At 41.6% G+C, this 25,252-nt stretch overlaps 1 protein-coding gene across 1 annotated transcript in view; it reads right to left on the minus strand.

Moving 5' to 3' along the window:
* The window catches only part of ARVCF (ARVCF delta catenin family member), a 574,725-nt gene extending 570,361 nt beyond the window's left edge, over positions 1-4,364 (minus strand). Inside the window, exon 1 of the mRNA XM_044275582.1 lies at positions 4,332-4,364. The gene's annotated coding sequence lies outside the window, so the exon portion shown is untranslated. The remainder of the gene's footprint in view (positions 1-4,331) is intronic.
* Between the last annotated feature and the right edge of the window lie 20,888 nt (positions 4,365-25,252).

Consider the following 25,252-nt stretch of genomic DNA (forward strand, 5'->3'; position numbering starts at 1 on the left):
TTACAAAAAGTGTAATACCAAGCGATCAAAAAGTCATATGCACCCTAAAATAGTACCAATCAAACCATCATCTCATACCAAAAAGATGAGCCCCTACATAAGACAGTCACCCAAAAAATAAAATAAACTACGGCTTTCAGAATGTTGATACTCTATAAAAATACCACATAATCTAACCTGTCAGATGAATGTTGTAAATAACAAAAAATAAAAATGGTAGCAAAACAGCTATTTTTTGTTACCTTGCCTCAGAAAAAGTGTAATATAGCGCAAACAAAAATCATATGTACCCTAAAATAGTACCAACAATACTGCCACCGTATCCAGTAGTTTCCGAAATGGGGTCACTTTTTTGAACTTTCTACTCTAGGGGTGCATCAGGGGAGCTTCAAAAGGGACATGGGACAAAAGACACCAGTCCAGCAAAATCTGCCTTCCAAAAACCGCATGGCATTTCTTTCTTTCTGCGACCTGCAGTGTGCCCGTACAGCAGTTTACAACCACATATGGGGTGTTTCTGTAAACTACAGAATCAGGGCAATAAATATTGAATTTTGTTTGGCTGTTAACCCTTGCTTTGTTAGCGGAAAAAAATAGATTAAAATGGAAAATCTGCCAAAAAAGTAAAATTCTGAAATTTCATCTCCATTTTTAATTAATTCTTGTGGAACACCTAAAGGGTTAATACAGTTTGTAAAATCAGTTTTGAATACCTTCAGGGGTGTAGTTTCTAAAATGGGGTCATTTTTGGGTGGTTTCTATTATGGAAGCCTCACAAAGTGACTTGAGACCTGAACTAGTCCTTAACGCCTTTGGGACACAGCCTTATTTCAACTTATTTCAGCCATTTTTTGCAAATCTGACCAGTGTCACTTTAAGTGGTAATAACTTTAAAAAGCTTTGACTTATCCAGGCCATTCTGAGATTGTTTTTTCGTCACATATTGTACTTCATGACACTGGTAAAATGAAGTAAAAAATAATAATTTTTATTTATAAAAAAATACAAAATTTACCAAAAATGTTTTAAAAAATTGCAAATTTCCTAGTTTCAATTTCTCTACTTCTATAATACATGGTAATACCTCCAAAAATAGTTATTACTTTACATTCCCCATATGTCTAATTCATGTTTGGATCATTTTGGGAATGATATTTTATTTTTGGGGGATGTTACAAGGCTTAGAAGTTTAGAAGCAAATTTTTACATTTTTCAGAAATTTTCAAAAACCCAATTTTTAGGGACCAGTTCAGGTCTGAAGTCACTTTGCAAGGCTTACATAATAGAAACCACCCAAAATGACCCCATTCTAGAAACTACACCCCTCAAGGTATTCAAAACTGATTTTACAAACGTTGTTAACCCTTTAGGTGTTCCACAAGAATTAATGGAAAATAGATATACAATTTCCAAATTTCTCTTTTTTGGCATTTTTATATTTTTTTTACTTTTACAAAGCAAGGGTTAACAGCCAACAAAACTCAATATTTATGGCCTGGTCCTTAAGGTTAAATATGGCAGGGTCCTTAAGGGGTTAAACTAAATAAGCCTAATTTGGAATCTTTTTGGGTACTGTTGTCTGCCCATTACAGTTATTACTTTAGTTGCCCTCCTCTGAACAATCTCCAGCTCTGCTATGTCTGTCTTGTTCACAGGAGCCCAGAACTGTACACAATACTCGATGCGTGGTCTGATTAGTGATTTGTAAAATGGCAATGCCCCTTTTGATGCAACCCATAATCTTATTAGCCTTGACACTTATGACACTGGTTGCTACAAGTCCTTTTCCATGTCAGTGTTAGGCCTCATGAACATTACCGTATTTTTGGTCCGTGTAAACTTGTGAATTGCGCTATAACCCCATCAATTTCTTTGGCTGCAGTGCTACACTGAAATCCTTGGTCACACTCAAGATCATCATCTAGCTGTACGCAGATACTGAAAGATGACAACACAACAACATACCCAAAACACAGTACAAGCATATAAAAGCAGACCACAGTGACAGCAGAGTTGCTGGTAGGGAACAATGCACAATTTTGTCTATCTAACACTTCATTTTTTCTAAAACATCCCATTAAACATGTTAAAGTTAAAAATCTAAAATACAAACAACAGAATTCTTGCCAAAAAAAACATTATCTGCAGGGATTCAGAATTCTTCCTACATAATAGAGCTTAGAAATCTGTGGCTCCGTGAATGTTAAGATACATACTGTATGTATAACCGCAGTCTTTTATATTCTCAGAACTGTGGTCTTTCAAAGCAACAGTTCTGAATATTTCAGCTCAACAGGCAGAACCCTCACAAGCTATGAAGCCTTCCTTGACAGCATGAGCCAAAGCAACTGCATATAAAATAGTAAATTAGCCATTTTCAGATTGTATGAAACAAGAACCATCTTTAAGCCAATACCTCTATAACTCCTAAAGTTATGTAAGGAAGCATTGAGGAACAACTCAAAAAAGAAGGATTTGAACAGATCCATTAATCTTCTAAATCTCTTTCTAGGGTCTATATTAATACAAAAGGCCCCCTACAGAGGTGGGACTTGGATGAGGTGACATTTTATTTTACACACCCCTTCCATAGATAGTTGGTGCCTATGAAAAACAAGCTGGCTTAAATGCTCCTTTATGTTGTTTTCTAGTCCTGTACCCAATTAATGTGAAAGTGCTAATGTTTCACAATTGGAACCACCTAACATACTGGAAAAGAAGTCCAGGATACAAAAAACATCTGTTACATAAAGGGATAGACTGACCATTTGGGCAAAATGCATCACACTTCACCACCTGTGCCCTTGACCCAATCCCATCCCACCTCATCTGTTAACCTTACCACTATAGTTATCTCTGTCCTAACCCACCTCTTCAAACTATCACTAACCACCAGCATCTTCCTTTCTCCTTTTAAATATACCACATCACACCCATAATCGAGAAGCCTTCCTTGGACCCATCATCTTTATCCAGCTATCGCCCCATCTCACTACTCCTATTTGCATCAAAAATCATAAAACAACATCTCCATCTCAAACTGTCCTACCTCCTCTCATCCCACTCCCTTTTTGATTCGGTACAATCCAGTTTCTGTCCCAATAACTCCACTAAAACCACCCTAAACAAAGTTGTCAAAGATCTGCTAGCTGCCAAACTAAACATCATTAATCTGTACTCCTCTTTCTTGACTTGTTGCGGAAGACGCCGGCCGCCACGGGCCCACTGCAGGATGGGAGCCTTCGCCTGAACACTTGGTATGCCTCACGTTATTATACACAGTGGTTGTTAATGTTATATTAATTGATTATGGACACTGTATTGCATGATTGTTTGAGCCTGTAAAGGGGGAGGGCTTGTTGTTTGGAGCACAACCCCCTGATTAATCTGTATAGATGCACACCCCTATAAAATGTTCTAGGAGTCACTTGTAAACTTTTATGTAGCTTGATAAAGACGTAGTTGTCGAAACATTGCTGCTGTATATCTTGGTGTAATAAAAAACACTGAACCTGGAAGCTTTGAGAGTGCCGTGACCTTCTTCAATTTTTCTATGGTATTTGGGGGGTCCCTGACGCCACGAGCACCGCCGCAAGCCTTTGAATGGTTTCAAGTGAGTGGTGCTGTCCTACTATACATTTTCCCGGGGAAATTAATTGGTAAAAATGCCTCAAATCGGCTATTTTTTTTTCTTTTGCGATGAAAATCATGTGGGATAAATGCATTTATATTTTAATAGATCAAGTGTTTGGGAATGTGGTGTTGCAAATTATCTATATTTTTTATTGTTTTAAAAACATTTTTTTTAAATACATTTTTTAGGCCCCTTAGGGGACTTTAACAAGTGATTGCTAGATCGTGTTCCCCTCAGACTGTAATTAATTATCATTGCAGCCTAAGGGAGTTTCGCTATTTTTCTATAGAGCCCTACTGCCTACAGGCCTTAAATAGGAACTACTGCTGTAGTAGCCCCTGACCCCTGAGATGAACTGAGGCAGCTTCAAGGAATGAACTGCCATGCTCCCAGGGAAAGCTGCCTCATCTGAGGGGTTAAACATCTGTGATCAGCATTATCACAGACATTAGCCCCTTGTCTTTTCTGCGTGAAATAGCAGACACCTGGCAGCTATCGTGCCCACTCAACTCTGGAGTGGGTGCCATCTTAAAGACCCGAATAGCCTCGTTATGGGTTAAAGCTTCTGGGCATGCAAAAAATAAAATAAAATCTCTCCTGAGTGGCAGAACTGGGATGGAGTACATATTACAATTTCATACATTCCAGCTCCATATACTAGTGTTGAACTAAGAAAGACAAAAAATAAAGTTCTTACCGTGACAGTTGTCTTGTCAGTCTTCTATGACCACCAAAGTGAACCTGAAGTGAAAGAATAGAGATAATGTTAGACCCTCGAATAGACTTAAAGGCTATGTTCATTTTTTCAGTTGGTCTTTATTAAAACTTTTCAGCCCTTTTTCCTGTAGAGATATAAATCTCTGTATATTTGCAGAGTTCACAGGCTTTCTCTTGAGAGCGAGTTCCTGACAACTCATGTCTAGCCCTTATCTCTGAATTCCTGACAACTCATAAACACTCAGTACAGCTAAACTAAGTGTTAATGACTTGTAAACTGCCAGGAGCTCAGAGATTCACTGTGAACACAGAGACTGACATCTGTACAGAGAAAATAGCTGAAAAGTTTTAATAAAGTCCAAGTGAAAAATTATTTGTAACCCAAAATAAGCAGAATGGAATAATATAAAACTGACCCGAAGGTGTTCATAACCATAATTATTTTCTCACGATTACACAATCTGCATTACAACACCCACATACATAGTGTAAACACATTTCAGCACGACTGACCCCACAGACAGACCTCATTGACACTGCCAGGTGATGATAAGGCATGTGCCCATTGTGCCCATTTTTTTAATCATCAGGTGCCACATATTCTATCAGCAAAATCTCACCAATTTATGTGAATCTAACACACAATATCAAGTTCAACAATGTAAATTTGCCGCCATTTTCAAAATACTGTGAGAAACGGGTCTCCAACAATTTGGAATGGTCATGATATAATACTTTAGAAGACTCCACTTTCAATTAAAGGGGGTTCTCCGCAGCTTTACCTAAATTTTCTCTTTCAGTTAACCTGTAGAAGAATGACAGCTTCAGCAGTACTTACCCTTCCGCTGCGCCACAGATTCCGACAACTTCTCTGTGATCACATGACATAACATAAAGTACAGGAGCACTTCCCATCAAGACCTCAGCGGAAGAACCAGCAGTCAGTCAGGTGGTCATGTGATAGCAGCCGAGATCATGGAATTAGCAGCACAATGGAAGGGCAAGTACTGCTAAAATTCTTCCTTCCACAAGTTTGCTTAAAGATAGATTTTTGGTAAAGCCCTGGAGAACCCCTTTAAATCAAACCAGAATCAGGCTGTATAAAGTTAGTTAAATTCTTTTTGTCCAAAAATGTCTTAAAAGGATCATTCTTGACAACTTAAAAACGGTTACATGCACATGAATGGTTAGTGCATGACACAGGGATTCCGGGAACACCAGAGCATCTTCATGTCATCGACTATCCTTGCAGGTCTTGCACCAGCCATTGTACCTTGGATCCGTTTTAGCAAGAATTCTCATTTCAGACATTCCTGAGCCCCCACTTAACATTCACATCATAAGGGTATGAGTTCACAGGTTTTTTTTTCTTCAGAAACTGCAGAAATAAAAGGATTTCTGTGAACTAGTATTTAGCCACTGCCATGGGGACACATATGTCGTATTCAATGGAGCTCATCTGCATCTACTCACCTAGTGAAGTTTCCGTATGGAAGTTTTTTGGGGGTGTTTTTGTGATGCAGATTTCGAATTGAAAACAATATGAGGTGGATTTAGGAATGACATACATACAGCATGTGCCGAAATTCACAAGCAAAATCTACTGTAGGCACATACTTCATTTGAGCAGATGCCTTTAATTTTCACAGCAGGTTGCACGGTAAACTGACATAAGTAAGCTGAAATAATCAGATCAATGTGAGAGCTGTGTTCAGTATTTAGGGCCTGAAGCAAGCTCCTACATCATCAAAATGACATCAAGGTCTTCTGCCACACTACACATGGAGGGGGGGGGGGGGGGGTGATGCTGGAAACACATGATCTTGGCTTATGCCCATTAGACAAATATTATGGGGAATCTAAATATAGATTGCAGAGAAAATTTAGATAATGATATCCATGCTAACTCCAAGCCAAAATAAAAATGAGACGTGCAAGAAACACAATATGAACCATGATGTATTACAACATGGAAAACACCCAAGATCAAAAAAGGATTTGGTGCCCCCTGGTTCTTTAAAATGGTTGGATCTACACCTAACTTATGACCTGTCTCACAGGATAACCCTATTTAAGTAACAGGACAACATTATACAAAGCTGCCTCCGATGCCAAACCAAAGGCTTTTTAATAATCAGCCTACAAGACATTCACATAATACACACATATGGGCCATTCACAGTGAATGATGTTCCTCTGGCCAATTATGGGTGAGGGGCTACATAGCAGAAGAACAGATAATTTCAAACAGGATTTTCATTACCTCTCACACATACATACAGTAAAAATACAAAAACACATTACAGTATAAGTAAGGCAAAGGATGTCACAGCAGTACAGTGCTGGCAGATATCACAGAAGGGATACGACCACTGCTTCTGAGTGAAATACAGCTAGCTGTGCAGCTGAAACAGGGAATTATATGGCTGAAAAATACTTTAGGGAAGCCCTTCACAGTTTTAATTCAGGTACATTTTAATCAATGAGGTAACTTTAAACACATGAGGTCAGCAGGGAACTACACAGCTCTGTTCACTGTGTACTGGACGGAGCTCATTATTGCTGTACTGATCCACTTCACTTCAAAAGAAGCGCTGCAGTAACCAGCATCTTCCAATGCAGAACTACATTACAGTTGGACAGGCCATCATTTTGTAAAGCAATGGATAACTCATTTAATGAAATTACTACATAACAGCAGAACAAATATCAGAATTTGAAACTGCACATGTAGAACTATATACTAATTCACACTTGCTTATTTCTGCTTACTTTGCTTATGTTAGAACACCAATACTCAAATCAATCAATAGCCCCATAGTTTAACAAAAGTTTATTAAACATACAGGGAGTGCAGAATTATTAGGCAAATGAGTATTTTGACCACATCATCCTCTTTATGCATGTTGTCTTACTCCAAGCTGTATAGGCTCGAAAGCCTACTACCAATTAAGCATATTAGGTGATGTGCATCTCTGTAATGAGAAGGGGTGTGGTCTAATGACATCAACACCCCATATCAGGTGTGCATAATTATTAGGCAACTTCCTTTCCTTTGGCAAAATGGGTCAAAAGAAGGACTTGACAGGCTCAGAAAAGTCAAAAATAGTGAGATATCTTGCAGAGGGATGCAGCACTCTTAAAATTGCAAAGCTTCTTAAGCGTGATCATCGAACAATCAAGCATTTCATTCAAAATAGTCAACAGGGTCGCAAGAAGCGTGTGGAAAAACCAAGGTGCAAAATAACTGCCCATGAACTGAGAAAAGTCAAGCGTGCAGCTGCCAAGATGCCACTTGCCACCAGTTTGGCCATATTTCAGAGTTGCAACATCACTGGAGTGCCCAAAAGCACAAGGTGTGCAATACTCAGAGACATGGCCAAGGTAAGAAAGGCTGAAAGACGACCACCACTGAAGAAGAGATACAAGCTGAAACGTCAAGACTGGGCCAAGAAATATCTCAAGACTGATTTTTCTAAGGTTTTATGGACTGATGAAATGAGAGTGAGTCTTGATGGGCCAGATGGATGGGCCCATGGCTGGATTGGTAAAGGGCAGAGAGCTCCAGTCCGACTCAGACGCCAGCAAGGTGGAGGTGGAGTACTGGTTTGGGCTGGTATCATCAAAGATGAGCTTGTGGGGCCTTTTTGGGTTGAGGATGGAGTCAAGCTCAACTCCCAGTCCTACTGCCAGTTTCTGGAAGACACCTTCTTCAAGCAGTGGTACAGGAAGAAGTCTGCATCCTTCAAGAAAAACATGATTTTCATGCAGGACAATGCTCCATCACACGCGTCCAAGTACTTAACAGCGTGGCTGGCAAGAAAGGGTATAAAAGAAGAAAATCTAATGACATGGCCTCCTTGTTCACCTGATCTGAACCCTATTGAGAACCTGTGGTCCATCATCAAATGTGAGATTTACAAGGAGGGAAAACAGTACACCTCTCTGAACAGTGTCTGGGAGGTTGTGGTTGCTGCTGCACGTAATGTTGATGGTGAACAGATCAAAACACTGACAGAATCCATGGATGGCAGGCTTTTGAGTGTCCTTGCAAAGAAAGGTGGCTATATTGGTCACTGATTTGTTTTTGTTTTGTTTTTGAATGTCAGAAATGTATATTTGTGAATGTTGAGATGTTATATTGGTTTCACTGGTAAAAATAAATAATTGAAATGGGTATATATTTGTTTTTTGTTAAGTTGCCTAATAATTATGCACAGTAATAGTCACCTGCACACACAGATATCCCCCTAAAATAGCTAAAACTAAAAACAAACTAAAAACTACTTCCAAAAATATTCAGCTTTGATATTAATGAGTTTATTGGGTTCATTGAGAACATGGTTGTTGTTCAATAATAAAATGAATCCTCAAAAATACAACTTGCCTAATAATTCTGCACTCCCTGTATATTAATCCATATTAAGGTGAAAACAAACAATGGGGGAAGATGACAAACCCACCCAAACACCTGTCTACAAAGACGGTTCGGAGGCTCCCAGAACACAAGTACCCACCAGATATAAATCACAGTATAATTGTGTACACCAAAGGCTAAAATCAATCCTGTCAGGGTTGAAAGACAAAATGGTGTCAAGCTGCTAGCCACTTGTGAGCATCAAAACCTTGATAGCTTCAAGGAAGAATAATTAAATGCAGAACTGGCAAAACAATAGAAAGCCAATTGCCAAGGCTGAGCCCTGATAACAAATGACACACAAACGGGTAGCAGTAGTAAAGAACAAATAGTAATACTCAATTACCGATGGTGGATACAAAGACCGAGGCCTCGGTCCTACTGCTATCTAATTATATTATAAAAAATTTGGAATATAAAGTGCAAGGAATAAGGTGACATGTAAAAAAATATCCATGCAAAAAACACCATCTTAGAAATAATGATAAGTGACATGTGAAGAATACATGCAAAAAACACACTGTATATTAAAATAGGGATATTACAACTAGGGTTGTTGCGGGTATCGAAATTTCGATACCCAATCGATACTTTTGTCCCGGTATTGATACGATACCGGGATTTCAGTTTTTTCGATACTGGGCTGCGCTTCTGCGCAGCCTAGTATCTCTGAACATGAGCGCGCTGCTATCGGCGCGCTCATATTCTCTCAGCAGCACGGGTTATAGGAAGCAGTCCTCCTCCTCCCTCCCCCCTGTGCTGCTGCCGCTGCCACCAATGAGAAGAGGGGGCGGAGGAGGGGCGGGCGCACTGCGCCACCAATGAGAAGAGAGAGGCGGTCGCACTGCGCCACCAATGATAGGACTATTCCCACACAGAGCGGCGCCCAGCGATGTCTCAGCACTCACCATTAGTCCTGGGCGCCTCTCCGTTCGCCCGCAGTGCCCCATTACTGTTTCCGCTCCTGCTCCACATGCTGCTGATTACTATCGGAGCGATGTGGAGGAGACATCAGCTTCACTAGTGGGCATTCCTTCTCCCTGTGCTGCGATTGGACAGCGCTACAGCCAGGGAGAAGGAACGCCCACAAGTGAAGCTGATGTCTCCTCCCCATCACTCTGATAGTAATCAGCATGTGGAGCAGGAGAGAAGACAGTAATGGGGAACTGCGGGCGAATGGAGCGGCGCCCAGGACTAATGGTGAGTGCTGGGACATCGCTGGGCGCCGCTCTGTGTAGCCTGATACTTAGTCTGGACCCAGGAAAAGTAGTCAGTCAGTCTTTAACACAATACAGGAGGCGGGTGCCGGCAGCAGAATCGCATTGCCGGCACCCTGCCCCTGACAGGGAGCTGCGATCAGCGGCAGTTAACCCCTCAGGTGCGGCACCTAAGGGGTTAACTGCCGCTGATCTGCCAGTACCCGCCTCCTGTATAAAGGGGTAATTATCATTGGTGGTGCAGTGTGCCCCCCCTCAACCCCCCATCCCATGAAAATTATTGGTGGCACAGTGCGCCGGCCCCTCTCAACCCCCCAGTATTAAAATCATTGGTGACAGTGGGCACAGGGTCCTCACCCCTCCCCCTCATTGGTGGTGCAGTGGCAGCTTCTGATCGGAGCTCCAGCTGTGTAAGCCTGGGGCTCCGATCAGTTACCATGGCAGCCAGGATGCTACAGAAGCCCTGGTTGCCATGGTAACATTCCTGATGCTGTGTGCACAAAGCACAGAGCAAAAGGGACAGTGTGAAGTCCTATTCAACCTGATAGATCTCTATCAGGCTGAATAGGACAAGGGATGAAAGATCCCAGGTTCTAGCCCCTAAGGGGGGAAATAGTTATTAAATAAAAAGTGTAAAAAAAAAAAGTAAAAAAACCCCCACCAAAATATGAAGTATAAATCACCCCCTTTTCCCAATTTCACATATAAAATATATAAATAATAAACATATTACATATCGCCACGTCAGAAAAGTCTAAACTATTAAAATATAAAAAAAATCGAGGTGGTGAACGCCGGAACAGAAAAAATAAATAAAAACTGCGCGATTCGCCATTTTTTTAAATGCGGAATGCACGTGGCTTTTTTTGGTTTATTTTTTTCGCATGGTATCGAATGGTATCGAGTATCGCAATACTTTTTTATGGTATCGAAACTGAATCAAAAATTTGGTATCGCAACAACTCTAATTACAACTATCAATTCATAAATACATGACCATTTTAGTACATAAAAAAGTGTTATATAATGTAGGGTGTCTTATGCACAACATAGAGGATATCTTCCCCATTTGAAGTCTCTCTTCCATAAAGATAATACAACGTGGCTTTGAAGATTATACCAGCCTCACAGGTACTATTCTAAGAAAGAAAAGAAGAACAAAATTCGATATTTTACCAAATCAAAGTTATTTAAATAAAACCAATAAATAGGGAAACACTCCACACCTAGACATATCATGTCCTACATACACAAATAAAAAATAAAAAAGCGCCATTAAAGAAAAGACCTATAACTTACTGCTTCATTTAAACCCCAGGGGATCTCAGTTTTCAGCATTACGATCCATCTTGTTTACCCTTGTAATAATAGTTTTTAAATATCTCCGCCCCCAACAACATATCATGACTTTATCAATAGCCCTAACCTTCAGGCCCCTTGGGTCAAGGTTGTGTTTGTCTTTAAAATGTAGGACTATGGGTTGCAGTTTGGTCAGATCCTCCATTCACATTGTTGCTGCCAGTCGAATCTTACTGGCATGTTCCAAGTTCCTAACACGGAGCTCTCTAGTTGTCATGCCCACATACATAAGATTACATGGGCATGTGATTAGAAACACCACTGCTGTAGACCTACAGGTAATGTGGTGAACTATTTGATATTCCCTGGCCCCCTTGATGACCTCAGCATAATGACCTCAGCATGTATTTGCCTGCTTGACAATTCCCACATGAGAATGACCCCCATCTGGGGCCTTTACTTCCAAAGACACACCGTGTTATTGGTGGAACATAATGACTCCTTGTAAAGATGTCTCCCAAATTCTTAGCTTTCTTCCATGTAATCAATGGATAATCTGAAAGTGACTCTTTGAGGTCACTATCAGAAAGCAAGATAGGCCAATGTCTGGTCATTATTTCCCAGATTTTTCGCCAATGTACATTAAAAGGTGTAATGAAACAGGGTTTCACATCATTAACCTTCTTACTACTTACCAAAAGGGAATCTCTAGATGAAAGTCTTACTCTCAAATAGCCCTTTCTGATGTCATGTTGGTTGAAGTCCCTATTGCAGAATCTTTTAGAAAGGTCTTCAGACTTGGTCTCAAAGCGTTCATCACTGGAGCAGATCCAACAGAGTCGTAAAAATTGGCCCGTAGGAATGGCTCTGATGGTCTGCAGATAGAAGATTTAGCATGTAATAAAGTATTTGTTGCAGTGGGCTTTTTAAAAAGATCTGTGGAGACCCTGCCATCCATTTCCCTACCAAGTAGGATATCCAAGAACTCAATCTGTTCCCGGCCATATTTCCATGTCAGTTTGATGTTCCAGTCATTGACATTGAGTTGTTGAAGAATAAATATCCAAATCGGCTGTGGAGCCTTGCCAGATGGAAAGAACATCATCGATATACCTAAACATTTGTCCTATATTTTATAGATTATGTCTCATGTGTATTTTTATGGGGCTATTGGTTGATTTGAGTATTGGTGTTCTTGTATTATGGATTAGACCCCCTAGGAATCTATTTCATATGGTCAGAGGTATTGTTTGGTTCTAATTACATATCTTTTGCAGAAAAACCCTCAGGATATATGGTTTATAAAAAACGCGACACTGCATGGATTTCCAAAATTGGAACTATTTTTGGTGAAAGCACCCCGATACAAAGACACGTAACATTAAAGACCTAAACTTAAAATTAGGGGCCAGCTAAAAAACGTTTGGTGGAATAAAGAAGCCCTAGAGAACTATTTATGTAAAAACATTATCCCCAGGAGACTCAGGATTAAAGTTTTCTCCACTCTAGCAACAACAGATCCAACCTTCACAACTAGGTGGGAAGAATCACTCAATAAATGTTCCATAACCCTGATTGAGCTTTTGATTGGGTCCAACCGTAAATCACTGGAGCAGATCGAAAATTATTTAGACACGGTGAGAGACAAGCTGCAGGGGCTTCTTACTAAAGAGGAATTTAAAGCTTTGACAAAAAACTAGAGGAGGATTTATGTAGTTGGGAGAAGAATATTTAGGATCTTAAATTTCAAAGAGATTTATCTGACTTTCAGGCTAAAAAAGTATACCGCTGGCAACAGAAACGAGAGAGGAGTGCTTCATTCACTCCTTTCTTGCCGGGTACTTCGACCATCTATGAGGGATCATGTGGCAATCATTTTTTAGAAAGACGGAGGGTGCTGGAAGAAGGAGTAGAAAGTACACTATTCCCACATATAGCCAACACCCCCAGACCCAAGAGAAAAACCAGGAACAAGGACCAGATCGGAAAGAGGAACAAGAGAAATTGAAGGTAATTACAGGTTACATGTTAACTAAATCACAGATTGATGTGTTACAGAAAGGTTTGACGTTTGCTCCCTCAAGTAGTTTCGACCTCTTCACAGCTGTTAAGGATTTGGAACTTTTTGGGAGGAAACTGCTTTTCAAAAAACATTTTGAAAAGAAACCAAATCTGTCAGAACTCTCTTTAGCTGTAGAACAACAGGCATTGATGGATTTATAATCACTCCTGAATGAACAGGATGAACCCTCTACAAAATTACCCATGCATTTGTGCCGCCGGTCACAGCTTTTCCCCCCTCGTAATATATGTCCAACCGTAGATATATTTTCATTAAGCTGGTCAGGCAGGAATTTGAATCCCTTGCTGGCAGTGATGTTCTATTTAATTTGTATTGGGGGAAGCGCCAGGCTGTTAGGGAATTGCGTAGGTATAAGGAGGTCATTATTAAGCCTCCAGAAAAGGGGGGAAATGTATGAGAAGGATCCTTTAGGCAGTTAAATCAGAAGGCATGTTACAAACGGTTGGATAGTGATCCAACCATTAGATTCAAAACTAAGCTAGATGGCATACTACAATGGGAGTTTGATAACATACTGACTACCAAGTTGAAGGAAGGTCTGGTAGTAGATCACCCCATCACACCCACACTATACCTCCTGCCTAAAGTTCACAAGGACATTGTGAATCCCCCTGGATGCCCAATTGTGTCCAGTGTGGGAAGTCTCTGTGAACGGGCTAGCAGATATGTGGACTTCTATTTGAGGGACTCTGTTGAGACCCTGCTATCCTATTTCAAGGATACGTCGGATGTATTGATGAGATTTAATGGGGTCATCTTGGAGGAAGATATGATGTTTGTCACCTGCGATGTGGAGGCCTTATACACCTCGATATGCCATGACCATGGGATCCGGGCAGTAAAATATTTTTTACAGATGTTGGTTTTAGCACTGGATTTGGTCCGGTTTATTATTAAGATTCTGGACTTTGTGCTTCGGAACAACTATTTCGTTTTCAAGGACCACCTCCAGGGAACAGCGATGGGGGCAACATGTGCGCCCTCATATGCTAATCTTTTCCTGGGGCTGTGGGAGAGTGAGGTAGTCCAGAATCTACTGGGCCATCGCTCAGTGATCTTGTGGTCGAGGTATATCGATGATGTTCTTTTCATCTGGCAAGGCTCGACAGTCGATTTGGATATTTTTCTTCAACAACTCAATGTCAATGACTGGAACATCAAACTGACATGGAAATATGGCCGGGAACAGATTGAGTTCTTGGATATCCTACTTGGTAGGGAAATGGATGGCAGGGTCTCTACAGATCTTTTTTAAAAGCCCACTGCAACAAATACCTTATTACAGGCTAAATCTTCTCACTATCCATAGACCATCAGAGCCATTCCTACAGGCCAATTTTTACGACTCTGTAGGATCTGCTCCAGTGAGTGATAAACGCTTTGAGACCAAGTCTGAAGACCGTTCTAAAAGATTCAGCAATAAGGACTACAACCAAGGTCATGAGGTCATCAGTTTTTGTAGACTCCAAGGCCCCCCTGGGAATATCAAATAGTTCACCACATTACCTGTAGGTTTACAGCAGTGGTGTATCTAATCACATGCCCATGTAATCTTATGTATGTGGGCATGACAACTAGAGAGCTCCGTGTTAGGATCTTAGAACATGCCAGTAAGATTCGACTGGCAGCAATGAGAATGGAGGATCTGACCAAACTGCAACCCATAGTCCTACATTTTAAAGACAAACACAACTGTGACCCAAGGGGCCAGAAGGTTAGGGGTATTGATAAAGTCAGGATATGTTGTTGGGGCGGAGATATTAAAAAACTATTATTACAAAGGGAAACAAGATGGATCGTAATGCTGAAAACTGAGATCCCCTGGGGTTTAAATGAAGCTGTTATAGGTCTTTTCTTTATTGGTGTTTTTTGTTTTTGTTTTTTGTATATGTAGGACATGATATGTCTAGGTGTGGAGTGTTTCCCTATTTGTTGGTTTCATTTAAATAACTTTGATTGTAAAATATCTAATTTTTGTTCTTCTTTTCTTTCTTTGAATAGCACCTGTGAGGCTGGTATAATCTTCAAAGCCACGTTGTATTATCTTTATGGAAGAGAGACTTCAAATGGGGAGGATATCCTCTATGTTATGCATAAGACACCCTAGATTATATAACACTTTTTATTGGGTTCCCTTATGTATTAAAATGGTCACGTATACCGTATATGAATTTATAGTTGTTATATCCATATTTTAAAATACAGTGTGTTTTTTGCATGTATTCTTCACATGTCACTTATTATTATTGATAAGATAGTGTTTTTTGCATGGATATTTTTTTTACATGTCACCTTATTCCTTGCACTTTATATTCCTAATTAATTATATGTTTTTAATGTATTTATTTCTAGTGATTAGTGTTGAGCGAACTTGTATTTTAAGTTCGGTGTCTAAAGTTCGGGTTCGAGTTATCGAAGAATCGCGTTATGGATTCTAAATTCCGTTATGGTCCGTGGTAGCGGAATCCACAACGCCATTCTTTGATAACCCGAACCCTGCAGCCAGCCTGCATTTTGCAATCACACATGAGGGTGATGTGTCCTGTTTAAAGGTCAAAGGCATAGCAAGGGTCCATTTGCCACCATGGGGGGGAGATCACGGGAGGAAACTCCTTAACAGGGAAGCATTCTGTATCTTCCAGATGGGATCCCGTCAGCCTCAGGGACTTAACAAACGGCATGATCTCATTTTGCAGTACTGACTATTTGCTATGCCTGTTTTTAGAATTTATATATATTCCCGTGTTATTTATTTATGAACACTGAATTCCATTCATCACTATTGTTTTAGTGTTAGGATTTATACCTCAACCTCTTTCCACTGTGTATCTTTCATGTTTTGGCTTGTAGGTTTTTTTAACCCACATAATTTGTAAGGGAACGCCACCTAATGTCTCCTCCTCCCAGGTGATATCTATCAACCTGGGGTTAGTTTTAGGATATATATGGCGACGCTCCCATTTCACATCATGCTTGTCATGAGGAAGGACCCATATACCTAAGAGGTCCAAAATCCGTAATTTACACTTGGTGTACGGTTTTTAGACGTTGGAATAAAGTGTACTATATTTCACCTGAACTGAGCTGGATTTTTCCTTGTACATTTCTGGACTTTACCGCATCCAGGTGCGACATCCGTGCACAGAGGGTGATCACAACGACGCAGGTGAGAGCTGCCTTACAACCATATTCACAATTATACTGTGAATTATATCCGGTGGGTACTTGTCTTCTTGGAGTCTCCGGACCCTCTTTGTAGATAGGGGTTTGGGTGAGTTTGTCATCTTCCCCCATTGTTTGTTTTTAACTTAATATGGATGTACTATATTTTATAGATTATGTCTCATGTGTATTTGTATAGGGCTATTGGTTGATTCGAGTATTGGTGTTCTTATAGTATGGACTAGACCCCATAGGAAATTATTTTATATGGTCTGAGGTATTTGGTCTTACTTTGCTTATGTTGCCTGTGAACAAGTGAAACTTTCAAGTGTTCAGGTAAGGACTATTGCAGACAAATAACAAGTAATATGTCATTGCTTTCTGTCACAGCAGAGCATAAACAAGGCTTCATCCCTCATAAGACTGTGGGTATAATGAAACGATTCTGTGTACTGAAAAACATCCAAGCTATGAAATTTAGCTTTTTCTTTGGGTTTATAACTCAAGCCAGGAAAGGGAATTGCAATATACTGATGTAAATGAAAAGCATGGAAGACACTTGGAACAGAACATTATTAAGACAACACATTTTTCAGTGTAAAAAGATCAAAAAAGATTCAGAACCTATAATAATGTTATTGATAAAAATAATGCTCTGTCATAGCCATTACACAGAATTTTCTCTAAATGAAAAGAAGAAAGAGATGGAAAGAAGACACACTATTAGCTATCCATAGAGCTGTGTTCCATCAGACCAAGCTTCAAATGAGCATAACTTTCTGGGCAGAATGAACTGCGGGCTACTTAATAGAGGAGAATCCTTCTGAAGTTTGCCTCATACACACATCCGTATAGATTCTGCAGTCCGAAAATCCCAGATCTTGAAAATATAGATGTGGTCTGTGTTCCATTCATATTTTGTTTTTTGCCTACTCATTGACTTCAATGGGTCCATGGTCCGCGTTTTGAGGATGTATTCTATCTTTTTGCAGGGCAGACATATGGCTGTGGAAAGCACATGGATTATCTGTGTACTTTCCACACCAGTATGCACGTTCTGTATAAAATGTGAATGCAACACGGATGGTATCTGTATTTTGCTGATCTGCAATATGTGGACCGCAAAAATACATGCGGTTGTGTGTAAAGAGGCTTATATCTGACGCTGCCCTGATTGCACCCATAGACGTTGGCTACATGCACGTTGAGTTAGGTATCCATAGTTGATTAGGGCCTACTGTATACTGTACACCAATTTAATACAGAGACACGTTCCACCACATGACATATTATGGAGATATTTTATTGCCTAGAAACATTGCATCTAAAGAAAAATATGGTACCTCATGGAGATACCAAATGGCAGCTTATGGGGTGCTGAGGGGTCTCTTAGGGACCATACAGGAGAGAATTAATATGTTCTTCAAAGTGGAGTTCTTAAGAGAAGATGTCCATACACAACTATACAAGACACATACACATGGCAGAATCTATTAATGGGTCATAGAGACATATCAAAGGTTCTGATTAGCAGAAGTCCGTAACTGCCCCGATCACTAAATAGAAGAGAGAGAAGCGATTGCATATTGTGCTCTCTCTGCTGGCTGCCAGAAACAGAATTAAGACGGCCCATAGCAAATTGCAGATCTGTAAAACACGGATGCAGGCTGTGTGCTTTCCGCATTTTGCAGACAGCACATGGCTAGCACTATGATAGAAATGCCTATTCTTGTCCGCAAAGGATATGCTCTATCTTTTTTGCGGAGCCACAGACTGGAACTACGTGTGCTGTCCGCATCTTTTCAATGGGTCCGCACCCGTTCCGTAAAATTGCGGAACAGATGCGGACACATTCATATGGTCGTCAGAATGAGCCCTCAAGGAAAAAATACACCACTGCTGTATCCATCATGTATTTTAATATCCTTAATTTCCATCTTTTAAAACATTTGGCCAAAACAAACAAAATAGTCATTATGTTGCTGGTACTTAGTATTTGGTCAGAACTCACATGTAGTACCTGAAAAAATACTATATTTTCCAAGGTATGAAATTTTTCAGTCAGTGCTGACAGTGACAGCGTAGGGACACCTACTTTCACAAAAATTCCCTGAGAAATAACAGAGGGGTTCTCAGGACGTGTTAAAAGATCTGGCAGATTATTAGCATTAGTCAGCAATTTCTTTACATATACAACCCCTCAAATATCTCTGTCAGGGGCGTAGCTAAAGCTTCATAGGCCCTGGTGCAAGGGTTCAGCTTGGGCCCCCGTTCCCTCAGTGCTTTGAAACGCTCCAACCCCACCCCCCCCCCTGCCAAATTCTTAACCAAACCCCTTCCCTCCAGCCAGAGGTGTAACTTGAAGATTCTGGGCCCCAGTGCAAAATCTATAACCGAGTCCTCCCACCTTCTATTATATCAGTGTCTTCTTATACAGCACAAGGGTCTTTGGGCCCCCTCAGCCTCCTGGGCCCGGTAATGACTGCTACCTTTGCACCCCCTATAGCTACGCCCCTGATCTTTGTCAACACTAGGTCTTAAGGCCCCTTTCAGACGACCAATTTCCACGCTTTGGACTTGCAGCGTATGTGGCAGCTCCCATCCTGACCTCCCAGTACTGCCGGGGTTGCATTGCATTATATAATTATGTCAGTGTTATCCAATACATTCCTTAACTCTAAGGGCTACATAGCATCACAAATCAATATAATGCTACTTGGCCCTGTCAGTGCTGGGAGGTCAGGACGGGAGCTGCTGCATACTCACGCTGCAAGTCCAGAGTGTGGAACTCGCTCGTCTGAAAGGGGCCTAAAGGTAATATTCATTTTGGCTGCATGCGCTGCCTGATTGCAATACTTTCAGCAACTATAGGAATAGTTGCTAATGCACTGTTCAAATATTAGGGTGAGACAGGGGGTATGATAGATTCAAAAAAAGAATAAAAAAAAGAAAAACAAAAAGGTTCTTCCCTTTCAACCACATAATAAAAATAAACATTATGAACTTCTCAAGCACATTCATGGTAAATTACATATTGCTGATTCTGCAGGGATGTCAACGTGGTGACACCACAGCCCACATTTTGCATGGCTTTTCTTCCATAAAGTAAACATATGTCGTAGTATACGAGCCTCACACTAATTCATTGGATAAACCAAAAGGAAGTGACTTAGGGTAAATTAGCAGCATTAAATGTGAAATGCTTTTACTTTCCTGCCCCCCTGCCTCAACAAACTGTAGCTAAAATGAATAGCATGAAACAATAAAGACAGCTTAGAATTACAAAATATAGGTTTGGAGCTAACCACTAGTTTGTGCGAGAAGCCAAGAAAATTATGCTTCCAGGCACAATAGCGAAAATAACGCAGGTAATAGTTACAATCTTTATTTCTATTGAAAGAATTTTCAAATACTAAAAAAAATTGGCAATAGCGTTCCATTTTTTAGCATAAGTAATGTTTTGTGGATTTGCAATAAATGTAAACATTGGTTTCATTTTGGGATCAGGGTGGAAACTTGCGGTTACCATGGGTCACTTAACCAGTTTTGGAAAGCCATTAGACTATAAATAGAGATAAGCGAATTTCTCAAAAATTCCATTTGGATGGTTCGCCGATTTTACAAAAAGATTTGATTCGATCTGAATTTATTCTTGGCGAATCACCTTAAAAACAGCTATTTCCTGGCTGCAGAGAGCCTGTATAACAGAACACTGTGCCTTGTGTGCCTTGTAGAAACATGCATAGGCAGTCTGCTGTGGTAGTGAAACAATACTGTGAGTCAGTATAACATGCAGATGATAGGTGTCGCTCTTAGAATCACTGTACACCTTCACTTACTTGGGCAGTTATGGTGCCAAAACTGACCAAATAACTAAAGGGTGAACTCAGCCTTACAGGTTAATGTTATCGCCAGGTATAAAGAAGCGTGCAGATGCCCAAGCAGGGCCGTCTTTAATATTGATTGGACCCTGGGCAAAAATTTACTTGGGCCCCCTGGATCCCGCCTTCCCACACCTTAGCATGCAATCACGCCCTCCACCACAACACACACACAAAAAATCCACATATCTGGTAGAGTCCAGTGAATGACTGTAAATACTTCTAGTTCTGAAGACTCCAGCATCTCAGGAGCAGTGCTCTGGGCAGCTGGGCTCAGGCTGGAAGTGGGCACCGCTCTGCAGGAAGGAGACCAGGGCTCGGCTCACCCTAGTGTTACAGTGCACCCCAGCACCCCACAGTATGCAGTATAGCACCCTATAGTATACAGCACCACACAGTATGCAGTTTAGCACCCCACACTATACAGTACCCCACAGTATATAGTAAAGCAGTATAGCAGCTCACAGTATACAGCACCTCACGGTATACAACACCTCACTGTATACAGCACCCCAAACTATACACGATACAGCCCCCCACACTATACAGTACAGCAGTATAGCACTCCCCCCCACTATACAGGCCCCCCCACACAGTATACAAACCCCCACACAGTATACAGGCCACCCCCCCCCACACAGTATACAGCCCACCACACAATATACAGCCCATTACACAATATATAGCCCACCACACAATATACAGCCCACCACACAATATACAGCACCCCACTATACAGTAGTTTACAGTATATTAACATAACAGCCCCTGTCACCTTTTTCTGATGTAATCTTTACACAAAAAAGCTCCACAGTTAACTTCTGTAGGACCTGTGATGACCTCATAGCCATGTGACCAGTAATTGCTAGGTTACTGGTCACATGGTAATGATGTCATTAAGGTCCTAGAGCAAAACTCATTAAGGTCCTAGAATTAAGATCATTAGCACAGTACGATCATGATGCCTGTGTAGCTGACAGCCTGACACCCAGGGCAGTAGCTAGCAGGGCTCAAGAGGCAGCTGCCTTGGGCCCCCCAGGAGCAACTGGGCCCAGGGCAGCTGCCCCTTTTGCCCCTTGGTAAAGACAGCCCTGTGCCCAAGATCCTTCTATAGTGTGAAAGAGTGCACTCATTTTGCACCATTGTCAGCTGATTCCACATAGATTTCTACATAACCTGTTCTATTAAACACCTATACAAGTATAGCCCCCTGACAGAGTGGAGAGGGTGTCAGCAGTAAATTTGTATTTAGGTAACTGATTATTTTGCCCTTCCTCTGATTTGTCAGAACAATAACTCCCCAAAAAGTGGATTCTGTCTGTTGAGCATCCGCTGTCACTCAGTCAGCATTTGAATCCATAGATTTAGGACCTGACCTGGGCAAGGTTAATAACAACTGTATTTACAAATGCCTATAAGGGCAATAGAAACCTATCTTGGCCCAAGTGCAAAATAATACTTCACTTTTATTATTTTATTCATTAAAAAGTGTCACTGGTGTGTGTGATTCACATGTGATGGGACACAGACAAACAAACAGAATAACCTTCTAAAGTGTTAAAAACACAGTCATACGACCCACTGTGAGAGATGGTGGATGTAACCGGTTGGAGGCGATACGCTTAATCGCTTACTCCAATAGACGTGAGAACAACACACATCCCGCAAATGTTGTACCAATTAATTCCAGCTGGAATTTTCAATCCAAAATCAATAGTGGGAGAGTGATACCTCCATCCCTCTATATGGATTGAAAAACTGTTAAGCCCAACCCCTGTTTATTACTACCAGGGTATATTGCCACGTCTGTAGCTACTAGTGCCTGCTCAAACTGTACAAGTTGTTGCCCTTTATTTGTAAGGAGGGGGGGATTTGTTTCATCACCCCTTTACACAACTGAGAATGCTATTTGGCAACTAGCACTTGGATACAGACGATGGCTGCACTGTTATCCACCTAAATGTGGTGGTGCATTCAGGGCTATCAACATTACTATCCTCCTAAATGGTACAGCCTGCTTGTGGTGCCAGGCACGTACCGGTGGTACAAGCGGGACTGGTAACACTGCTGTCCTACTAAATGAGCAGCCTGCTGGTGATGCCAGACAGGTTACAGTATATCAACCGGACCGGACTTCTGACACTCTCTAACAGTGGGAAACATGGCTGCTAATTAAAACTTAAATCTGCCCCCCGACATGTTTCGCCAGTATCTCTGGCTTCCTCAGGGGTAACGGGCAGCGATGGATGGAATACGATACTGGAAGTGAATATAGTGTTCCGGTGATTGACAAGTGCGAACGCCCTATCCATGACAGGGACGGAACCTGCCCCCAACCAATTGCCGCGACAGAGGAGGCTGACATCATCACTCTGTGCCAGCCCTCTCTGTCGCCTCCCGATTGACGTCATCGCGGCGTCATCTGCCCTCAGTAGTGCGCATGTGCCAACACTCAGACATCGGCCCTCTAACAGGGCACCTCATTGCGCATGCGCTGCGCCGTAAAAAGCTGCGCACCAACTCTGAACAAAACAGATAGCACCGGAAAACCCGAAAACCAGGTTTGATCTCACACCTAAATGAGAGGGGAGAGATGAATGGCTCTCATTATGGGAGGGTGCAATTTGATAATAGATGTCATTGTGGCTACTAGAGATTCACATGAAGCCATACTGGTAGTTAAAAATGATGACACCCTATTGGTCAAGAAAAATTATTTCTTAGGATATTACTGCATTATGAAACGGGGCAAAAAAAGGGGGGGCCTCCGCATTGACAATGCATACGCTCACTGGTTAATGTTTATATTCATCAAATGGCGTGGCAGTTGTTTATGGTTGGACAGTACATGCATCTTATCAATCATGAACCTTGCACTTGTCAATCACCGGAACACTATATTCACTTCCGGTATCGTATTCCATCCATCGCTGCCCGTTACCCCTGAGGAAGCCAGAGATACTGGCGAAACATGTCGGGGGGCAGATTTAAGTTTTAATTAGCAGCCATGTTTCCCACTGTTAGAGAGTGTCAGAAGTCCGGTTGATATACTGTAACCTGTCTGGCATCACCAGCAGGCTGCTCATTTAGTAGGACAGCAGTGTTACCAGTCCCGCTTGTACCACCGGTACGTGCCTGGCACCACAAGCAGGCTGTACCATTTAGGAGGATAGTAGTGTTGATAGCCCTGAATGCACCACCACATTTAGGTGGATAACAGTGCAGCCATCGTCTGTATCCAAGTGCTAGTTGCCAAATAGCATTCTCAGTTGTGTAAAGGGGTGATGAAACAAATTTCCCCCTCCTTACAAATAAAGGGCAACAACTTGGATAGTTTGAGCAGGCACTAGTAGCTACAGACGTAGCAATATACCCTGGTAGTAATAAACAGGGGTTGGGCTTAACAGTTTTTCAATCCATATAGAGGGATGGAGGTATCACTCTCCCACTATTGATTTTGGATTGAAAATTCCAGCTGGAATTAATTGGTACAACATTTGCGGGACGTGGCGGCACAATATGTTGTTCTCACGTCTATTGGAGTAAGCGATTAAGCGTATCGCCTCCAACCGGTTATATCCACCATCTCTCACAGTGGGTCGTATGACTGTGTTTTTAACACTTTAGAAGGTTATTCTGTTTGTTTGTCTGTGTCCCATCACATGTGAATCACACACACCAGTGACACTTTTTAATGAATAAAATAATAAAAGTGAAGTATTATTTTGCACTTGGGCCAAGATAGGTTTCTATTGCCCTTATAGGCATTTGTAAATTCAGTCAGCATTTGGTCAGTAATCCATCAGTGTTGCTAAAGCCAAAAAAAATAACAGAAGTAGATCCAAAACAGAGATCACACGTGAATGGAATATTTGCATGTCTTCTGTGTTTTGTACTCACTCCTGCTTTTGGCTACCAAATCATAAGCCAATTCTGATGGCACCATACAGGCCTTACAGCTGCTACACAGAATGCATCCGTTGTGCGTCTCATTTTTCCTTCCTTCTGACAGATGAGAAGAAGGGTCAAATAAATGATGATGTCAACCAGGCCAAAAAGGCAAAATAGTGGCCCAGTCATGGAAGTGGAGAGGGTGGAAACAGCATGAGAAGTCCACAGAGTGGTCCAATGACAGAGTGTTGAGGTGGCAGCAGCATGAGAAGACCACAGAGCGGCCCAGTGACATAGTGGGGAGGTGGCAGCAGCATGAGGAAACCACAGAGCAGGCCGGTGACAGAGTGGTGAGGTGGCAACAGCATTAGGAGACCACAGAGTGGCCCAGTGACAGAGTGTTGAGGTGGCAGCAGCAGGAGGAGACCACAGAGTGGCCTGGTGACACAGTGGTGAGGTGGCAACAGCATGAGAAGACCACAAAGTGGCCCAGTAACAGAGTGTTGAGGTGGCAGCAGCATGAGGAGACGACAGAGTGGCCCAGTGATAGAGTGGTGAGGTAGCAGCAGCATGAGGAGACCACAGAGTGGTGATGTGGCAGCAGCATGAGGAGGCATGGCCCAGTGACAGAGTGGGGAGGTGGGGGGCAATACCAGTACCAGCTAAAGATGGTGGGTGGCAGTAGGAGCACCTGGCAGCAGCATCAGAATCAGCTGGAGCAGGTAGCAGGAAGAAACAGGTCTCTTTTGGCAATGTTTCAGTGTGGCACCATGGATGATCTAGTCTGATGCATCAGGCACTGGTGTTTAAAAATCCTGGCTGATCCACGCCTGATTAATCTTCACAAAGGTCAGTTTTTCACATTTTGGGTAGACAGGCGAGTTCTCCTTTGGTAATTATGGCCCCTGCTACACTAAACACCTGCTCTGATGCCACACTACTGGCTGGGCA

The sequence above is a fragment of the Bufo gargarizans genome, chromosome 1 (assembly GCF_014858855.1).
Source record: "Bufo gargarizans isolate SCDJY-AF-19 chromosome 1, ASM1485885v1, whole genome shotgun sequence".
NCBI lineage: Eukaryota > Metazoa > Chordata > Amphibia > Anura > Bufonidae > Bufo > Bufo gargarizans.